Here is a 22,816-nt window from a genome sequence, read left to right on the forward strand (position 1 = left end):
CAGTTTTTTAATTTTTTTAAAATATCCTGTGGAGACAGTGACCTTGTCTTTAAAAGATGATAGTCCTTTCAGTACGATGTCTTAAAGGCTTTGCCTTTCATATCTGTTGGGAAGGAAACGTCCACATTTTTCAAATCTCTTATTATAGTTTCCTTTTTTGTTTACATAGGGGACGAAGTTTATAGCTGTGTGCACACTGGGGGTCTGCAGCAAGAAGTGTGTATTTTCAAAGACATTTTTAATGATTTAACAATTTTTGTAAATCATTTTCAGGCTTCTACAGCTGTAGCTTCTCCCTGTGAATCCCCTGCTTGCTCATGCATAAGTGTATTTGCAAAACCAAATATACAGGGTTGGTGTTTTGGTCTGTTAGTGATTTTTTCCCATGTGTAATGTGTTAGTTGAGATGTTAAGTGGTGGATGAGCACTGTGGATATCAGTTGGGAAGTAATTTTAATCATGTGTGATTGGTCACAAGGCCTGAGTTGCAGTAACTATTGCTGATTTATTTAACAATGCCTTGTTGCTTTGTATGTATTAACATTCAGGTGTCTATCCAACAGGGAGCCAGAGTACTTAAATTCACGAAGCTAATGTTACAACTACTTAGAGGTGGCCAAATGTAAACTAAAAGCCATAATTAAAGTGGTGCAATTCTATATAACTTAGCATCAGTAGTTTAACAAATTTGCATTGCTATGCAAGGGCTTGCATTATTAAAAAAATACATATTATTTGCTAAAATCACTTAATTTAATGTATACTCCATTAGAGCACTATGTACATGTATTTGCCCTGGCCCTTGTGCATAGTGGTTAGAGCATCGGCCCCAGCCAACCCACCAAAGAGTCCCAGGTTTGATTCTGGATCAAGGGGAAGTACTTGAGTTGCTGGTTCGATCCCTGGCCCTAGTTGGGTCCGTGCAGGGGGCAGCCAACCAATGTGTTTCTCTCACATCTCTCTGTCTCTCTTTCTCTCTCTTTCCCTCCATCCCTTCCACTCTCTCAAAAAAAAAAAAAAAAAAATCAATGGAAAAAATATCCTCAGGTGAGAATTAACCAAAAAATGTATTTATAATCATCAACAATAACAAGAAAAGTTTAAGTCACTATCTTGTTATTTTTTAATTTCTTTCTATTTACTCACTAATGTTTAAACACACACACACAGCAAGTTGACATTTCCCTAAATTAGTAGCCTGCAAAAATCAGCAAAAAACTGTTTAGAGAATTATATTGAAAGTTTCCTTAAGTGTAAGAATTCAATGCTATAATTCTATTCCACTAAGCTTTATAACTCAGCTGAATAAAGCCATTTTGAGAAAAGAAATTATATAAAATGAGACTACCTGGAATAAATTTTTAACATCTTGAAAGCACATATCTATAGATAATTTATTAGTTTAATATTCTTACTTTGCAGATTCATTGGTAAAATTATGAGAATTTTATGTCAAATACAGGTTTCTGTATGAGATTTTTACTTAGGAATGGTACAAACAGAATTACAGGGAGCAACAAATTCAGACAGCAACAGACAAACTCTGGTTTCTAGAGCAGTCTCAGCAGCTTCATATACAAGCCCACACTTTAACATCCGCTTAGCATAATTAATAAGGACAATAACAGCAGTGATCATGCTGCTAATATTGTTATTCCTACAGAAAAGCAAAGGATTCTTCCATAGTTCTTTAAAAATCTCAAGAGTGGTGAGCTGCAACTCTTACTTTCCAATAGTACTCATGCCTGATTAGGTTCACAGGCAATCTTGGTAACACTTTCACAGCAAGATGGTGTAGAAGATAAATTATCAAGTAATCATTTACTCTCCCAAAACACGTTTTATTGATTTTCAGATTCCTGGCAACAGGTTCTATCTGTGATAGAAGAACCCAGAATTCTATATCTTTCCCTTAGATAATAAAAGAACCATCTCTAATAATGGACAGTATTTCCAATCACTGTTAGGTTACGTGTTTTTTTGATATTCTAATTTAAGCCTTAAAAATCAGTTTTAAGAAATGCTACTTATTTTTGTGCTCACCAAAATACGACATGCCTGAAAAATTTCATGTTTAGGGCATGGAGAACTTTAGTACTACAATATAGATATTAATTTCTCTGTGTGTCTATAAGACTGAAATTAAATATATTTCTATAGTTTGCACTTAATGAAACCTATTAGTTCAGCTTCTTAAAATATTACTTTACTCCTTTTTGATTTTTTATATTGATTTCTATGTATTGGGGTTTCATAAGCTTATTACTTGGGTCTTGTAAACGATCTCCTCTGTAACACTGGGCAGCCTCTGCTTTAATGTCTGTTCACTATTAAGCCATGTTTCTTTAGGCTTCTGTTGTGACTAAAAAACAAATTTCTCATAAGTGAATGGAAATGAATCAGAGAGAGATTTGAGATACAGATAGTAGGCTGATAGGCTGATAAATAAGTATGCAGACCGAGAGAGATGTCAGGAGTTACCTTTTTGTCGATGACAGTCTATCCTGTTTTCAGATCAATCTGCTAAATCTTTACACTTACAAAAGCAATCTAACTTATAGGATGATCACTAAGCATTTGTGTTATTTAACTGTTCTCTGAATAACGGTCATATGTAATAAGCCGTGTTTCTAAATAACAGGGTCGCTCTGCCACTGAAGATCAAAGAAGATGTTCTTTGAATTTGAATCAACCAGTTTTACTTTGCCAATCCAGAAGTGTCTAAACACTGACTAACATCGTAACAAGGCTATAAGGTTCTTGCAGCAGTTCCTCCCAGCCTTCACTGCCCTCCTCGGATCAGGTCTTCTTCTCTGATCTTAATCAGTGCAAAGCATTTCTAAGTAATATCCCTGGCTCAAGTCTCTCCCATTTCATTCCACCCCTTATTTTGTTACCATTGATAAGTTTCTTCTAAAACACTGATCAAACAAATTCATCCACTACTGGAAACCTATGGTGACATGATGCACCTCCCAGAACGACTGACATAAACACTGACAGCCCCGCGTGCTGACAAGGACTCAGGGGGACTGGATAACCCAGCGCTGCGAGTGGAACCCTGGACGGCACAGCCACTTTGTGGGGCGGTTTGGTAGTTTCCTATAAAACTAAACATGCAGCTATGACACAGTGAGCTACTGCACCATCGGGCATTTACTCCAGAGAAATAAAAACATATTACCACAAACACCTGTACACAACGTTCATAGCGGTTTACTCGTAACAGCCAAATACTGGAGACAACTCAGATATCTTCCGAAGGCTGAACGATTATTCTTATCCTGGGACGTTAGTCAGTGATCAAGAGGAACAAACTATTGATACAGACACAACTTGTGTAGATCCAAAGGAATCAGAGTGAATGAAAAACAGACAGACAGACAATTCCAAAAGGTACACACAATATAATTCCATTTAGATAACTTGTTAATGATGCCAGGGATCCGAAATCGGGATGGAGGGTGGAGAGCATGGCTATAAAAGGGCAACACCAGGGACCCTCGTGGTGACTTCATCAGCGTTAATATCCTGGTTGCGACACTGTACCCTGGTTTTGCAAGATGTTGCTGTTTCATCATCTGTGTTCTCCTACTGGGTAAACAGTACATGGGATGTCTCTATGATTTCTTAAATTTTCATGTGAATCTATAATTACCTCGAAATGAAATGTTTTATTAAAACAAACAAACAAAAAACCACAATTATCATTTCACGATGTTTACAAAGAACTAGAAATTCCTCAAAATTATATGTAAGGACATTCAGAGTATGTCCTTGGGACATTTATTATTCTTATCACTCGCTTGGCTCTCCCTCTTCACCTCTCCCCTGCAATCTACGCTTCACGCGTGTTCAACCGTGTCAAGCTGTAAAGCTTCTTGCACACTAGCAGCTCACCTGCGGGGCGATATTTATAAGGGGCCCAGCCATGCAGCCTGCGGAGGTCTGCACACAACAATAACCTATTTTTAACATTTCTAAGTACCAGTCACTATTTTATGTGCTTTAAAAGTATCTGCCCATTTAATCATCAATACAACCCTAGGAAATAGTCATTAACTTCTTTATACAATAAAGAAATTGAGGTTTAAGGGGGAATGTGACACATTTTGGAATCACACACAGGTGTGCTTGACTACAAAGGATGTACACCTAATTCCCTAAAAATGAGAAATATGTTTGGCTATAGGCTCTCTAGGTGCCGAGTCAAAGGGGCCAACGGAGTCGCTTACAAAGTCACAGTGTTTATTACACAGAATAAAGTTGCCTGCGAAAACCACGAATGTTCCAGAAACTGAGGACAGATTAATGCGCCTGTTTCCTAACAGAAAGGACACCACTAAGACAATGGTAAGTATACTGAATAGCATTTTTGTTATTTCCAATTGCAATTAAATGGTTATGAAATGATGCTGCACAGATTTCTTGAAAGTATTAAAAGTTTATAATCACTACTTCAACTAAACTATAAACAAAATTTCAACACACTTAGATTTTAACATACTGAGTAGATTTTCCAAATTTTGAGCCATTAATGTTAGTCGCTCTTACGCCTGGTTCTCTCTGTGGTCTGGTGGTAGTTGAAAATCTCAGCTTAGCACGTGTGCCTCATCTCCACTTGCAGGGAGTAATTTTTTTAAAAATTATAACTGTCAGATCAAAGTGGAAACAGTGTTCAATAAAGCATTCTACTTGTTTGAATATGCAGATGAATTGAATAATATAGTCTGTAGATCACTTGACCGGTGTATTAGAACATTTCTAGAAAAACATTTAAATAAAATTTTATCTTCTCAACTACTACGCAATATAATATGCTATTACACAGCATCTCATTAGGAGATAGTTTTAGACATTAAATTATTCTTCTATAACTTTATGTTTATGTAGTTGATATTTTTAAATGTTTCCAGTTACATTTTGCTTCACTAAATGATTCATTTTCAGTTTTCCTTTTGATTTTCTGGGACTTTTTACTTTTTATTTTTTAATATATCTTTATTGATTTCAGAGAGAGGAAAGGAGGGGGAAAGAGAGAGATAGAAACATCAATGATGAGAGAGTCATTGATCGAGCCCCCAACCCGGGCATGTGCCCTGACTGGGAATCGAACCCCAATCCCCTGGATCCCAGGTCGATGCTCAACAGATGAGCCACGCCCGGCCGGGCTCTGGAACTTACTTTAAATAAGAGTTAAAATAGAGGATGTTGTCAGGGTGAAAACATGCATACATTAATGAACAGGTTATTTTTAGAGGGGGAGGGAAAGAGAGTAGAGATTTTTTTCATAATTTAAAGTACACCTCAAGGGAATTTGATAGGTTCATAAATTGGTTCTCAGTCCCTAAGTCTGATAATTCACCACTCACCTTCCAGACACCTAAATGAAATGCATCATTTCTTGTTTTGTGTTATTATTATTAACAATTTTTTATGGGATCCTATGTAGAATCTATTAAAATAAATCCTTGGAACTATATGAAAAAATTGTTTGCTCTATATATTTAGGGATTTGTTATGTATATTTAGTGATGCTTGTTTGTTTTTCTAGAAGCTTTGGTGCCTCACTAGCTTTCAAATGTTCTTCTACAACTCAAGTGAGACTTAGGGAGAGATGGTTTGCCGTCGCCTGCCAATGTTTCCTTTAGAGCCATCTTCTGGACTGTAGATTTTGGTGGACATTTAAGTCCTTACTCATAAACAAGTAGGAGCGTCCAAACCAAAAAGAAAAAAAAAACAAAACAGTGTAAGTTAAAAACCAAAAATTAAAGATGAAAGGGACTGGGAATTCTTTAGATGTAAAATAATTCTGAGAAAATATTTAACTAATATTTAATTTTATGTATAATACTCCTCTGAATTTTTTCCAGTACATAATCTCATTGGATTTACAAAAAATAAGAACATTTGATGATCCCTATTTTAGAGCTGAGAAGAGATTAGCAGATAAATCACTTTCTTCACATTTACACACCTAATAAGTGTTAATTTAAAACCTGCAATTTGTTTCCATTTAGATAGCACAGAGATATGATTCACAAAGAGAGGTGGTCTTTTTAAAATCCAAATTTTTTTTTTTAAGGTCGAAAAGTTAGCATACATCAATGCAACGAGTTTACTTTACAATAGTTCTGTGCTCTAAAAGGGCTCCATTTATTTCATTAATAATTGCCACCCTTCGTAAGTCTAAGGGGTGCCCTGAAGCTGTAGCATTCCTTCAGCAGGCACTCTTAGCAAATGCCACGTTGCAATTTTCTTCATATATAAACAGAAGCCCCAGGAGACAAAGATGAAACTTCTCACATGAAAGATTACACATTCTAAATGTCAGTCTCTCAAAATACTCTAGACCCTTTTTAAAGATAGTTAATGCAAATAGACTAAAATGGGCTTCAAATTATATTTCAAAGCATTTTTTTCTTTCTTCTAGACAAACAGGTTGGCAGATACATGCACAAGGTACAAAGCCAAACAACTCTGTGAGCAATTACCGTGCTATCGGTGAGCAGAAACAGAAAAAAACGCCATCGAGTCTGAAGAGATTGGCACGATACCGTCTGCAATTAAGATCACCATAACCTAGCTAATTGTTTTGGTTCACCACGGCTAGTGAAGTCTGGTCCAGCTCCTAAAATTGCCAATTTACCACAATTGTCATAAATTATATCTACACATAATGTGAAACTTTGAACTATACATCTTGTGTCCATGTAGAACGTTTAATAATTTCTGTTTCTTTATTCTACATTTGGGTGCTTTTTGATAGAATAACTACTTAACATCTACTTTACAACTCTCAAGTGAGTTATTTAAGTGAGTTATTTCTTAACATCCTAAGGTAGTTTTCATTTTTCAGTCATGAATTGATAGATCAGTACACCTCATATATATATGTGTATGTATATATGTATATATATATTTGTACCTTCCTTCTTATAATTTATAATATCTAAGTATTTACATCTAGTTGCTTTAAAATAACCAATCAATATGTTTTTCTGGCTCATATGAAGACATACGTATGCATGTTAAAATTATTGTAGTAAGCACCCGCGTATAAACGCATGAGTGGGTGTCCTGAAGATAAATTCATCACATATCTTACTAACTTTGTACAGTTAAAGTATAGAATAAAGATTCTATAAACCGTTAGAATCAAGGAACAGACCCTAGTAGTACCAACAGAGACACAATGTTGCAGTGTTGGAGATGTTTGTTGTCTGAGAGAACTCCATCTTTTAAACATCATAAACCGACAGAGTGTCCATGCTAGACTCTCTCCTGGGACTTCTCGCTTCCTTTAGATACATCTCATCTCTAGATTTCTGTCCTGTAATTATTATTAAAGTCCAACAGTTTTAAGGGAGAATGCATAACAATGTGGGTGCACTTAAAAATGGTTAAAATAGTAAATATTATGTTATGTATATTTACCACAAAAATGAGGACAAGCAGAGAGAGGGAGAGAGAAACCTTACATTGTTTTCTTAATTTGTGACACACAAAGTTCATCTAATAGCTCTGAATAACTCAATCTGTAGACCTACTGGAAGCGCTGTGGATATGGACAAAAGGCCTCCTCCGTCTTGAAACTCTTTATAATCTACTGTAAAGGCAAAGTAATGTAAAAATTAAATGTTGCTCAAGGAATTCAGAGGAAGACACTTAAAATATCCTGGGTCAACCTGAACAATGAGTGAGCACCAAGTTGCTCGTTGCACGTGGATGTTCCCTGGCGCAGGGAGCGCGTCTCTGCCGGGAGGGCCCCTTCTCCTCGCTGCCCACCATCCTGGCGCGCCGGTCATCGCGCCCGCAGGGCCGCAGGGTCGGTCATTTGGGTGACGGAGGGTAGCCACTGCCTTCCTTTCGGTGGCACTGTCCTCTGAGGCTCCATATGTGAACGAAGATCTTGACTCAGAGACTTGGATTTCCGCTACCTTCTTTTTTAAGTTCCCAGGAGAATGAGAAGAGTCAGCATTAGCATCCCTGGGGACGCTCGGTGCCTCTGCACATACAGATCTGGGGTTTTGTTCAAGGGGTGATGCTGGCATGTTCATAGATATCAAGAGAATTAAAAATAACACTAATCTATTCTATAGCCATCTCTCTCCTTTAAAAAATACTTTGCTTGCACTTTTAAGGAGAAATAAAACTCGTGGTTTTCCTTTTATCTTGAAACACCAAATACACTGCTATTCAAGTATAATAGATCGTGGATTTTTAGTATTGCAAAAAGTCAGTCTTATTATAGTCCTATTACAATTTTACTTGACTGATTTCAATTTGTCATGCCTTGCTTTAAAGTATTCCCATTTTTAACTTAATTGCAACTCGATGTTTTTAAATAGCTACATTCTAAATATATTATGTGAAAATAAGTATCTATGGATTGCACAATTTCACATCCTCACCATACTCCAGTTTCTTCCCCTTCTATTTTTTGTCTCCTTATAATTGAGTCACATCAATTGATTAGTTTAGTTTTCGTCTTGTGCTTTAACAAAATTACGTTTTCCCCCACAAAAATGCCCTGTTTTTGCAATATGTGGGATCATTTTCTAGGTCGGGAAACATCTAAAATGGTGGTGTGGGAAAGTAGGTATTTGATTTAATATCAAATTTCCACTTTCATCTACTCACTAAACTCCTGAAAATCAATATTGCTATACACAGATTTTCCTGCAGGTACTCTGCCAGATTTGCTATCGCCTGAATTTTATGTGACACTGTCCTTGTCTTAACCCCAACAGAATTTCACATTTTTAATAATTTATTAAGTTCATTTGCTAAGTGACTTTTACATTCTGGCACAGTGATGTTGCCTAATAATTTTCTAATACATAGAATCTTATTTTCCCATGTGATAGTGTAGCATCCGTTTCAATTTATAAATTGAACAAGGTGACAGAAACAAAACGTAACAATATGGTGCTGCGTTCACGTTTCAAGGAAACCGATTGGAAAATGTAAGGACGTTGTTGCCTTTCTTACACAAGAACTGTCTTGGAGAAAATGTTAAGCCACAAAAGAGATATTTCTGCCACCAGAAAGCTTCACAATAAAGAATAAAACGGAGACTCGTGTATTTATATGTGAGCAAGTCTCTAAAATGGGTTAGGTAAGTGGATTTAGGCAAGGGGCATGTAGTATAACAGGAGCAAAGTATAGGAACACATTTTATCGGCTGTCTTATATATCTGTTCCCCCTTTAGTCCCAGGAAAAAATAAAGTGAATAGAGGAAAAAGATGAGTGTGTGTGTATTTTCAATCAGGCCACGAAATGTGGAGGGGGTGCCGTATTCTCCTAGGAAATTAGCGATTGTTAAGATTCTACCACGAGTTAGGAATTATGTAAAACATAACGCACCTCTTCAATTCTAAGTAGGTATTACAGTTTACAGTTACCAGAAGGCTGTCTTGAGTTCCATGCTCCCTCCAAACTATCTACGGTATTTAAGCCAGGAGCTCACCATGTGCTTAGTGAACACCACTCAGCTTCAAGTACCAAAGTTAATATACATTTGATGAGAGCATCTGTAGCCTTACTGGACCTCTGGGTATTGTTTAACCTATAATCTAAGGGTTATTTTTACAAAATTATCTTTAGATTTTTCCTGACTATTATCGCCTCCCAAGCAAATGTTTTTATTGTCTCTCTTATTTCCTGCTTTTAGTCAATGAGAATTGCCATTCTCTAAAACTGTAAAGCTACATAAATATGCAGAAGCAAGATATTTAGAACACTTAAGTCTTAAATTAGATAAATTCTGAATGTCTGTATATTATTTGCCCTTAAAATTTTATCATTCAATACAATGCCTGCCCACACAAAAAGGCCTGTATATATTTTTTTGAATGAATGAACGAATGAACAGATGGTTCTGTTCATGGCTGTGTCCCCAATGCCCACACAGTAGGTGGTAACTAAAAGGTATTCAAAACGTTTCACTGCTTCCTGCTTTCATCTCCTACACAACTTTACATAAGTCAAGGTCTTTTTATTATGGACAGATTGGGAGGTGTGCAACCCCATAGGAGATTTAAATTGTCTGTCCTCTGACTTTAATTTAATATTTTAGTGGGAGTTTCCCTACCTAAGAAATCCATTTAATTTTTAATTGGATGACATTATTAGTGATAATGCTGAAAATGAGGTAACACTTAACATTCCAAAGAATTTTAAGTCTTCTCATTGAGCATGAAACACTGCACATCTTAAACATGATGCCAAGGTACCGTGGATACCTTAACCTGGAATTTTTATTTAAAGTTCATTGGATACTGTTTGTAACAGTAAAAAATATATCAAGCATCCTAAATGGACATTAGAGTGAGCAGAGAAACTTGTATAGTTATACACTGAAGTGCTCTTTAGCATCTAAGAAGCCTGATCTTGAGTAAATATCAAAAACATATCATTGAATGAAAAAGAAAATTGGGAAGAGATAACATATCAGTGCGTTAGCACTAATTCAGTCAAAAATTTGTATCCCCACCCACCCGGCATGGCTCAGTGGACCAGGAGGCTGCGGTTCGATTCCCGGTCAGGGCACATGCCCGGGTTGCGGGTTCGATCCCCAGCAGGGGACGTGCAGGAGGCAGCCGATCAATGACTCTCATCATTGGTGTTTCTCTCTCCCTCTCCCTTCCACTCTCTGAAATCAATAAAAACATATTTTTAAAAAATTTGTATTCTCTTTTTAGGAATCTTCTAGCAACTGGTATTGTTCTGGGCAAGGGGCATACTACAATGAACAAGCCCACTAACACATATTTTGAAATGAATAGTCTTATTATTACGGGTACATAGTAATGTAATAAAATCCATATACATATGTCAAAGGTCTCACTGAGTTTATTTCATTTTTTACAACCTGAAGAAAATCTGGCAACACATGTTCATTTGATACTTGGGGCTGGGTTCACGAGTGACTGCCATATTACTTTGCATATGTTTTAAAGTTTATTATTTTACAGGTAAAGCTATTTTAATAACCCTGTTCACTTACAACTATTGTTCATATGTAATGAACAAAACCACAGCAATTTCGTTACTGAGAGTTGAGAATATTTGTTTTTGAGGAAAGCAGGAGGGAGTAAAAGAAACGCCTCACTGTGGAAAAAAATGAAATTCTGCACTTGCAGCCTTTAGCACTGGAATTGGCAGCTCTGCTGCTAGCTTCCGCCTGACTTTCGGGTCCCTCCAGCTTCCCGCACGCAGCCTGTCTGCTCTGCGGTGGCGGGGCCCTCCCCGCTCCACGCTGGCTGTTTGGCAGGTGTGGTGCAAGAAATAAGCCAAGCACTTGAATCTGGGCCTTTTTTCTTTCTTTCATTCTTTCTTTCTTTTATCTATGTTTTAAAAGCAATATCTAGTACTTCAGATGACTCCCTGGCAGCTTCTATCTTGCTTGGCCCGCCATCAATAAGGGTGTTAGCACAAAGCGACTGTTGCCAGCAGCTCGGGCTGTGTGGCGAGGTGGCCTCCGGGCCGTCCAGCCAGCGCACCTGCTGCGGGTGCAGAGCGAGCCTGATAAAGCCGGGGTCCCGCTCGCCGCACCAGCCCAGGGCCGAGAGGAGCCGCAGGCCTGCAGAAACCTTTCCTGGAAGAAGGCAAGGCATCCCCAGGAATACATTTTTTTCAAGATTTCTTCTGCATTTTCCTAACCCAGAAACCATCACTTTTATGCATTTTCCTAGTAGCAGTGGGGTGAGTTAAGTCTCCAAATTAGAGCTAGGACTCAAAACTTCCCATTCCGGCTCTGTAAGTGTCAACATGGGCATGCTTGTTTTAACTTCTCCTCTTCAGGAAAGCTTATTACTATTAGGAGGTGTTTGGGGCAAAAGTTCTCTCAGATGGGAAACTCTGATCATTGAAACCTTAAACTTTCTATTTAAATTAGTATCATTCAAAAAACGGTCATTACCAAATGGAGTATTCCTCTACCGACCTTTCCACAAATCTTGGCTTATCTTCAAACTCAAGAGAAGTGAAGTCTGAATTGTGGTTGGAGAATCAGGACTTAGGCAATTAAAAAAATAATTTTCTAAAAAGTTGCATGTGTGTTCTGAATACTTAATACTACTATTTAAAAAACAGACCAACACACATTTATTATCTAATTCCTCACCAAACTTCATGGAAACAAGCTGTGAATTATGAATTTGTTAATATGTTACTATATATTAAATTAGAAGGTTAATAAAACATCGATAGTTCATGCCACCACAAAATACAGGCTGCATTTTGATAAAATGGAAACCTACAAAAACAGGCCATTTCCATTTAGATTTTAAATAGGGAAATGTACAGGATAATATATTTATCAAAGTAGATGCCTTTTCCATACATAAAAGCAAAATGTAAAATAAAATAAAAATTACTTTTATATACTCAGAGTAAAACTATTACTAATTAGGTTTTAGATAAAACATTGATGTGTGTGTAGTATGTAGATGCTCATATTTAGTATGTATTTTCCCAGATAGGTTCATGAATTTACATGTGATATATAATGATGTTATTGATAATTAAATAAACAGAGAGTAAGATCCAAAAAGTCTCCAAAGACTGACATGAGCTATTTGTACATTATTTAAAAATACTCAAGAAAGTATACACATGAACAAAAATAACACAGCCGTACCAAATATAATTCAATCTAAGTCATTAAATCAAGTGCACACTTAGCAGCCTTTTCCTTGGCCTTTACAAATGGGTTTGGCTTGCTGTCCGTTGAAGAAAATTCATTTTTGGCAAAGGATTTGCACACAAGAGATCTGGTTTATTTCGATAAAATTAAAATTTAAAGACCATTTCTCTCTGTGATTGTTTTGGTTCCTGTAAGACTTCCAAATGAAGGAGATGCTTTAAACATACGGACGGGGTTAAGATGCCATCTGCACCCTGCATGGGACCTCAGACATACTAAATATTGGGATAGCTTTTCAGGCAACACTTCTCCTAACTGAAAAGTAGAAGAAATGGATAATCAAGCTTTGGTGGTAAAAATTCAAGTTATTATTACCGAGTGGCTGTGAGGATATAATGTACAAATATTCACACATTTACATAGAAGATATTCTAGGAAATGTTCCTTTGGAAAACTGAAGTGATTATCAGAACCATAAATTCAAGGCTGCAACATTCTTAATGGACTCATTACATATTTTACAAATTGAATCTAGTACGAAAAAGGCGGCAAAATATTAACTATACTGTTAGGATATTTTGAAAGCCATTTTGAAAAGGAAATTCATTCTAGATATTATATGACAAAATCCACAGTATTATTAATTTTATTCTACTCTTCAAAGAGAACTGCTCAGCCATCATTTGTTACAAAGTATGAAATTAGCCCACCTTTAGTTTAAGGTGCAAAATTTAGATTCAAAACAAAAGAGTCAGGCTTCTTCCTCCAGATATATTATATTTCTTATAAATGATTTATCTAATGAGAAGCACATGAGGACTTAGAAATTACTCATAAAAACTCTGTGGGGTTGAAAAACAAAAAAAAAACACCATAATTTCTCTCTCTCTCTCTCTCTCTCTCTCTCTCTCTCCCCCTCACTCGCATGTTCACACACACACACACACGAGCATACCTCACTCCAGGGAAATATTTGTGGTCTGCATCCTTAAAGTTTAATTAGGACTGGCTTTATGAGCAGACAAGCATATACGAGAAGCACCTGAAAACATGCCACCTGTTCCTTTCTCTTAGTATTTAAATTCTTTGTCATAAAACTGGCTTTGTGTTTACAAATATATATTTACGTCCATGGGATTAAGCATGAAATTGACTTTGAGTAGCACTAATAAGTATTATCATCATAACAAGAGGGAAATAATTTCTTATGAGGATCCAGTCTGTGGCCGGGGGGATGGGGGAGTGGATGAGAAATGGATTCGACAGTAGATTAAGTATTCTCAAAGTGTCTGCAAGTGGCAAAATGAACATATGTTTACTTGTGGCTTTTTTTTAAGTAATGAGGATTGACATTTTTACAACTAAGTGAATCATTTCGTGTGTCAATATACTCATCAAAGTACAAAACTATTTTTTATTACAATAGAATACCTTAGTCTTATGCATGATCTCACGCTCCCTTCTGAAAACCAGTGAGGGATACTATTTTATTTAATTCTTAAACAGAACCACAAAACAGGTTTTATATCAGTAATAATTATATTTAGTTATCTTTGGTTTTCCTAAGAAAGAAGATTTAATGTAATAAAATCAACAGGGTGAACACAAACTTATTTTTTACTATTATGTTGAAAAATTGAAAGTCTACCATTTTAATAATTATTGGTGCTTATTTTATTTCCATTCCTATTTCAATTCTCTGATACCTGTTTTCTACAAATTCACGAGCAGCAGATATAATTTTCATCTTAGTTGCAATTACACACACACGCACACACACAAATTTTATCAACTCAGCTCATTCTTTTATTCTTATAGGAAACCTTGATGCATTAACTCTGACTATAACCAATAATTTCCACCTGCCTTCTCTAAAAGGGGAAAAAAAATGTAAGTGTTGATTTATAACTCTCTATTCTGCCCTGCGCTGAGCTCTTTTCTAGTTTTGTTATGCAGTCACAAGGTTACCACAAAGTGACATGAAAATGATATTAAAATAATAAAGCCAATAATTCAGAGTAAATGGTTTAGGAGTCCTGCTTGAACACCTTTCAAATTTGTTCATGAATAAAAAACTATTTTTATTGGACTAAGGATATTGTCAAAATCTAAAAATTTATTCATATTGACACTGTGAATTATTTTCTAAGTTCAGTAATTTTGATGCCTGTCCTGATTTATAAATCACCGTATAGTTGCCTAAGCATGCACAGGATATTATGTGCATTGTAAAATGATTGGTGAATGATTTCCTGTTCTGCTGCTCTTAATGAGAGAATACAATGTTATTCAGAGAGCCTCAATTGTGAAACAAATAGTGTCGCCACCGACCTAGAGAAATCTGTGCTTTCTCTCAACTGGGCTGATGAACATTAAAATGATGTTTTGATATGTTTCAAGATTTAAATAACTACTTCTAGCATTGTAAATTGCATGGAATTGTGTAGTTTATTTATATTGAATAGCTCTTTTAATTTGCCTTAAGGCATTCTCAACAGCAACATTGCTTAAGGGAAACCTATGGACATTTAAAAGGTAACAATATAGTTTTTGAGGTTATATTTTTAGAGTATGCAAAACAAATAACACATATATGTATATATATATAAATGATATACAGACAATGCTTATTATTTAAATTTTAGAGCTTACTCGGTTTTAAATATAAAAATCTATAAACATTTAAATATATTAAATCTTAAAGTCTTTTGATATTAAAAAAATATTTTAAATATGAAACTACTTCAAATCTCTTCCTAATTTCTTAAGTGAAAATTTCCATCTGATCTATAAATTAGGTATATATATATATATATATAACTGTTTCTGCTGTTAATAAAGAATTATGGGAATGACCCTGTACATATAAACCCTGTCCTGTATGTAACTTCCAAGATTTAAAATACCTCATGAAACAAATGACAATCTGGGGGTATAGTCAATAGAAAATTATAAGGTATTCCTATGTATCATATAATTTAGTATTTTTTCTAGCAAACACATTGAACAACAATTTAAAAGTATAATGTAGCCTTCAGGTACAAATAAGAATAATACCAAATTTCAAGGTAGATTCATCTCTTTCCTGCTTCCACACATATCATCTGACAACATAATTACTTTGGTTATATAAAATGTATTCAAATTAAATCAATTTAACTCACACTGAAAGACCAGAAATACTATGGGCACTCTGTCTTCTCTTCCCTCTCAGCACTTCTGTCAGTGTCTGGACCAAGGCAGTTTTTTTTCAATAAAAAATAACAGCATCTAAGATGTTGTAGAAAAAGTGTCACCTTGCATTGTAAATGCCAACCAAGAAAAAGCAGCATGTGATGGAAGCAACACAAGTTTTTAAATTGCTGTAAAGCGTCAAGCACAGTGACAATGACCTAAAACCAGGTTCACACACACTAAGCCACCTATAAAACATGTCTTTTGTATATAAAATAGTCATACAATTCACATAATTATTGTACTGGCACGACAGGCCCTAACTCTACATTTTTACTTTACACGTAAACACACAGTGGGAGCAGTAGCACACTTACTTTTGTTTTTTTTTTAAATAAGATCACCGGATTTTAAGTTGCACAATACAATGATGTGAATTAGGTTTTTAAAGATCGGTAGAGTTAGAAGGAACTCACGTCATTTTTAAAGCAAATTAAGTAAAAATTCCCAGTAGGCCCTTTTATTTGGATACCTACATATTTAAGCAAAAATATGACAATTTCTCACCCTGTACATCTGTATGTAATACTGACTTTTAAATAAATAAGGCTCTTTCAAGCCATGCTCAACTTCTGTCATTTACTGAGGTCTCCAAGATAATGCAGGAGCACCTTAGAACACAGGTAATATTAATTTGGAAGTATAAGGAGTGGATCGGTTTACTGCTTATTTGCCACATTGAGATTTTATTCAAACATATAGTGTAATTTCCCTTTTTACTCAGAACAAATACTCAAGAGCGTTTCTGATGGAAATCGCTGTGTGAATCATCTGTTTCACGTCTGTGGGGGATAACATTTAAGGATGCTTCGTCCTAGAGGCAGGAAATGAATCTTTTTATGATAATGTTTTAAGTGTTTTAATAGTCTTAATAGTCTTAATCGTTCTAACAGTTTTCTTCATTACTAGGGCACTGGGACCACCTTCACTCCTGGATGTGCATACAAAATGCAGATTCCTGGGGCCCGCACTAGACCTGAATCACAATCCCTGGCAGCAGGTGCTCAGGAGGAGGCGTTTTTAAAGCGCTTTTCTGGGATTGCTCTGCACGCCCGCGTCTGAGAGCCACGGCCTTAGAGGAGAGCGTCATAGTTTGTAGTGGCTTCTACACCTCACACACATCAGTTAGGTATATCCTAGAACCCTACTGTTTTGTACAGAAATTAAGGGCAAGTTAAGTAATTTTCCCGAGGGACAGTAAATAGTCCACGTAGCAGAGAGGCTCAAATCAGCTTTTCTCAAGATCAGCGGACCTGCAGCACTTAACAATTATGTAACCGTGGGAAACTCACTTTCTTTCTGCGCATAGTTATGAATAAGAATATCTGCCTTTTTTTCAAAGAACAAAACACAATGAATTATCTAAAATACCTGATACATGAGATGCTCGGTTAATAGTTACCATCATCAGTATCATCATTTACTTTTTTGCCCTAATTCCAATTCTATAGAAGAACATCTAGTTTTCTTTTCTCATGGTAGTTTATTTACAGATTTAGCTAATCCTAGTATAATAATCTTACCTTAATTAGGGAAATTTTTTAAAAATTAGATTTTTCAGCAGTAGAACATTAACAAATTGTGCCAAGATATATGTAGTCAAAAACATAAAATCTTAAAAAATGAAAGCAAAAACAAGATGCATTCCTAAAGGAACACGTAATTAGAGAGTCCATTTCCACTGAGGCTGTCCTTCGGAGCTTCTGTCTTCTTAAACGGTTTTCAGAATGATTTAATTATTGTTACTTTTGTGGATTCTGATATTTGATAAAGTACAGCTGTCTCTAATTTATTTTTTTAAATGTCATGGTCTAATGACATTGTAGAACTGAGCTCTAATTTTAGTTCTGCTTCCTAATTGTTCGATCTTTAATGAGTCAATTACCACATTTAAACCTTTATTCCGTCACCTCTAAATAAAATGTTTGATTAATGTTTACAGTCTTTGTACTTTTAAAGTTTTAGAATTCTATAAATAATATTTATTTACCCACATCCTTGGCACTACTCATCCCACTAATTGATTCTGTTGAATACCATGATATAAATGATAAACATTTAAAACAGCAACTACAATTTATCTGCCTTTACAGCTCATGAAGGATACAAATCTGAAGTCTCTCATTTCTGTGAAAGAAAGTGTGTGCACATGTATAATAAAAAATTAATTAATTTAGGATTTGCAGCCCTTTTTCTAAATTAATAACTATAAGTAAAACATCACTTCAAAGAGGACAACATGTAATTTTATTTGACAAAATTATCTAAAATAGTGTTTTTGCCTGGACTTCAGGGTGTCAGGGATTTCTCCAAAATTACATGTGAAGTAGAAACTTTTTTCAAAAGGAGTTTAGAATTTTCTTTACATTTTAAAAAAGTTTCTTCAAAAAGAGTTGCATTACGGGGTGACTGACATTAGGAAAGCTGTGTAACACTGTGAATAATACTTTGAATGACAACTGTTTTTTTACAAAATTAAGAAAACATTCTTTGCATGGACAAATTTTAACTGATTCCTGAAAGGGCAAAAATACTGCATCAACTTTCTCATTCATGAAATATTATGTCATGCTTGGAAATTTAAAAAAAAATAGTGGAAGGAATGCATTCATTTATTTGTTCAGTGAATCAACCCAAGAGAAGCTCAGTGGAGGGGACAGATATTAAAGTCAGTAATTGTAGAAGTACAATCACAATACAGGCTTTAAAAGAGAGGTCCTTGCAGCTATAGGATTGACTAATAAGGACTCACTAATCACAGAGGTCAGTGAAAGATTTTCTAAGGAAATTATAATTAAATTCAAATCTAAGTCTGAGTTGGAGTTTAGTAGAGAAGGTCAAAAATTATTATCATCAAATCTGGAAAAAGTCATGTACAGAGGACCTGTGATGTGAACCGGTATGGCCACAAGGGCTTCAATGGCCTGTGGTTGGACTAAAGAGATCAGAGGGGAACTCAGGTCAAATGAGCCTAGGAAAGGAAGCTAGAGCAAGGAGAAAGCAGGACTTTGTAGGTCAAGTTAAGAGCTGCTATCTTTTGCTTTAGAATAATGAAAACATTTTTGGTGGTAACAGGGTTTGTGAATGTAGCAATACAATTATCTACTTTTAAATCCTGCATATAAGTTTAGGAAATTAAAAAAAACACACCCAAAAAAACACAAGTGTCTTGAATTTGTGATGATCTAACTTACCAGTGAGAAAGAGCTTGTCCTAGCTAGATCAGTGACCCCCAAACCCGGGGATGTACCAAAATCACCCAGAGAAGTTGTTAAAACACAAATGATACATATTATGTCACTTAGTACAGAGACTGGTATATACAGTAACTGATATATGTGAATGCCATTGTTATTGTTATTTTGACAGAGATGTTTCAATTTAAATTTATTCAATAACTAGAATATGAACATTAAAAATGTCTAACCATCTGTGTTTCCTTTTTTGTCAAGTATCTGTTCTTCATTCTTAATGTTCACCTACTGACCATTCACTTACTATAAAGTATATGAAAAAACTGTTAAGTGAATATGTGTACGTATCTATAATTAACTGTAATTTTTTCTGCCCATGCAATTGCTTGTAAGTATAAGAATGGCTCAGAATTAACTGCCCAAACCTCTGTGAATCAGGCATGTGTCTCCAATTCAGTGCCTTCCAGACCAAGTTCTCCTGCTCCATTTGTCTTCTGTGGAGCAGGAGAACTTGGTATTCTCTGTCTTAATATTAGTTTATATTCATTACGACTTTCATCTCACTACTGTTAACTCCGCAGGTTGCTTTGCCCTTCTGTGTGTTTCCTGGCTAATTTGATTCTGGTATCAGAAAATGTATTCCACAGATGTGAGCATGTCATTAACAAAATACTTAACATGTGCTAATACTGACCCCTTGAGACATCCTGCGGCTCTCCACTCAGAGGGCCTGCACTTATTGATTATGCTTACTTTATCTGACCGGGTTTTCTTTCAGGTATTTATGCAATTAATTTATAGGCATCTCCTATGGAGCACTCTAACAAATGCCTTTCTCAAACCTAAGTGTGCAGTATCCTTTCATTATTTTTATCTCCTAAGTGAGGAGATGTGCCAAAGAAGGCTATTACGATGTATGACGTGACCTACTTTTAATAAATTCACATTCGCCACTTACTTTATTAGACACCTTTCTCCCTGGTGTTCACATTTGGACTCTTTAATTATATGCTCAGCCAAAGACTCCTAATACATGAAGGCAATTTAGGAAGCAAGGAAGTAAAGCTCCACAGACATTTCAAGACACAGAAATAAAAGACGAAGGGAGGGAAAAACAGGATTGCAATTCCAGAAGGATTTGCCTTTCTGTAACCTTCAGCCTTAAAATTGCCTTTAAGATCCTAGGTTATTTCTAATTTGGGCCCTTAAATGACATCCTGCACACTCCAGACAGCCAGGACAGCCTCTCTCTGCTTTTCCTTATTAATATTCCGATTGTTTAATGCGCTGCAAATGGGAACTCCGGGACTCTAGACTTCCCTCTCCCTCTTGAAGCCTCTAAATAATTAATTAGACTGTCGAGCTCTCACTGCTGCAAATTTCCCCTTCATGTTGGCCAAGGTGGCACACATTTGTCCTCAGGCAGAGCCACAGGCTAAAATAGTTCTAAATGAACTAAACACCTCAGATTGTGGCATGTTATCTCTGAGGTCGTCACAGGGTATCACTCAAGCCCAATGAAAAAGGACATGGGGAGAGATTTGGGGTAAACGTGAGGATTAAACGGGAGTTCCGAGCAAGCTGTCAGCAACCTGAGATTCAGATCACTGTGATTTAACAGGGCCGCACGTGTTGGTTTTCCTCGTGCCACAGAGAAGGTCTGAGGCCCACGGTCTCACACAACACAAGTGACCCGAGGCAGCGGAGACAGACGGTGGCTTATTTGTGAAGCCCCCTCCAAACTCTTAGAAATATTCGTTATGATCCTTTGAATCTAAAAAAAAAAGAAAAAGATACTACAGAAAGGGTTTAAAATTATTCTTCAGCTTACACTCTCTCTCTATTGGCAGTGGGTAAATAAGAGGGGCCTGTCTTGGTGCGTTTTCTCTCCAGCCCGACGCGAGCTGTGGGACGGTCCCTTCCCTTCTCAATGGCAGGGGATTATCAGTCAGGCGGCAGGGCCACTCCTGAGACCCGCCGTGCTTGCTGGCGAGTGAGTGGCAGTGCCCTTCGGGCAGGCGGCCGGGCACAGCAAAGGCGGCCGCAAGCCGGCGGGCCTGGAGCCTGGGCTCTGCCTCGCCCGTGGTTAGACAAACGGTTCAGTTTTCAGCAGTGTCTTAATCTTCCTAACAGAATTAGAGGCCTTCTCTCTAACAGTCAGCATTCTTATGTGCTGTACACTGTTCTGTGGAACAAAGATAAGCCGTTTGGTGTAACTTAAAAAGAACGCATAAAGCTCCAGTAAGCACATACCTCCTGGACTCTGAGTTTACTCTTCGAAACAAAACACAAACAAGTGGAAATGAGCCAATTCTCTGGGAAAAAGGGACAGAAACTCCAGGGATTGTCTCCTTGGCAGAGCAATCGTTTAGGGAATATGACGGGAATGGATGGGAATTAATTTATCCATGTCACCCACTCTTTCTCTCGTGGACGTCTTTTCCTTCACAACCAATACCTCCCATCATAATAACACTGAATTTGGGACCATGGTTAAGTCCACTATATAGGGCATTATTTCGTTAGTCATTTGAGAATGCTATGAAGTAGAAACCATTTCACAGGTAGAGAAACTAACCAGTGACAAGTAAAATAACTTGCCCTCGTTAATGCAGCAAGTAAGTGGCAGAGGCTGGATTACAACTCAGGACTGATAACTGAAATCAGGTGCATAAACCAAGCATGATACTACATTTCCTGTTATGTCCACACTGTGTAGCAATTTTCCACATAAGGTTCACCTGCCCTTGTCCCTGCCATCAAATGGTATTGGGCAGCTGTCGTCTTACTTATCTTGGCTAACTTACTCTATGACTGAGGAAATGACTTGTGATATCCCTGCTAAGATTATTGCTGAAGTTTCCAGTGTTTATCCAAAGACTTATTGTCTTGATCATAATGGACACCAATGATCCCTACGTCCAAATAACGCATAACGTGCTGGGCAAAGTAGAGCTTTAACTTTGTGATTGGTTTCATAACAGTGTCTGAGATGGCAAGGGCCTAAGCAATCAATTCTCTGCCTATTGTAAAGCCAAATAGCCTGTGATGAATTCAGACGCCAAGTAGGTTAGTTTGGGAACTGACAGTAGAACCAAAGGGTCCCGATGGCTAGGTCAGCTTTTGTTCCACAATATCATACAGCTTCCCATGACAAAAAAGAATACAAGTCTTGCTGAATTATTAAATGTTGCAAGTGGATTTTCAATATGTAATTACAGCTTAGGCTCTGATTTAATTATTTGGATAATTCACTTCATATTTTCTCGGTTAATTGCTGCCATCCATCGCACTGTATAATTCAAACAATCATAAATAGCAGCTTGAATTTTATAAAATCACCATGCCAAAATTTTTAACTGCTTAGCACTGAACAAATATTTGCAAAGAGCTATCCATTTGCTGGATATTATATTACAGATTTACTATCACTAGCTTGAAAAAAATGCATTTTCAAATGAAATTTTACATCAAAATAAATACTTAATTCATTTTACCTGGATAATTTTATGTGTGTATATATATTCCTAAAAATGATAAATATTTAACAAAACATATTTTGTTTAGGTGTTTGATTTCCTACTTCCAGACTTATTAAAAAATAAGGAACCCAGTGATTCAGTGTCAACCAATGAGCCTGGAGGTCACGGTTCGATTCCCGGTCAGGACACATGCCCCGGTTGCGGGCTCGATCCCAGTCGGGGGCGTGCAGGAGGCAGCCGATCAATGACTCTC

At 36.5% G+C, this 22,816-nt stretch overlaps 1 protein-coding gene across 5 annotated transcripts in view; it reads right to left on the bottom strand.

Annotated features, from left to right (window-relative positions):
* The window catches only part of CADM2 (cell adhesion molecule 2), a 997,699-nt gene that overhangs the window by 433,169 nt on the left and 541,714 nt on the right, over nt 1-22,816 (bottom strand). The window lies entirely within an intron of this gene.

Source organism: Miniopterus schreibersii (assembly GCF_964146895.1).
Source record: "Miniopterus schreibersii genome assembly, chromosome: 5".
Lineage (NCBI taxonomy): Eukaryota > Metazoa > Chordata > Mammalia > Chiroptera > Miniopteridae > Miniopterus > Miniopterus schreibersii.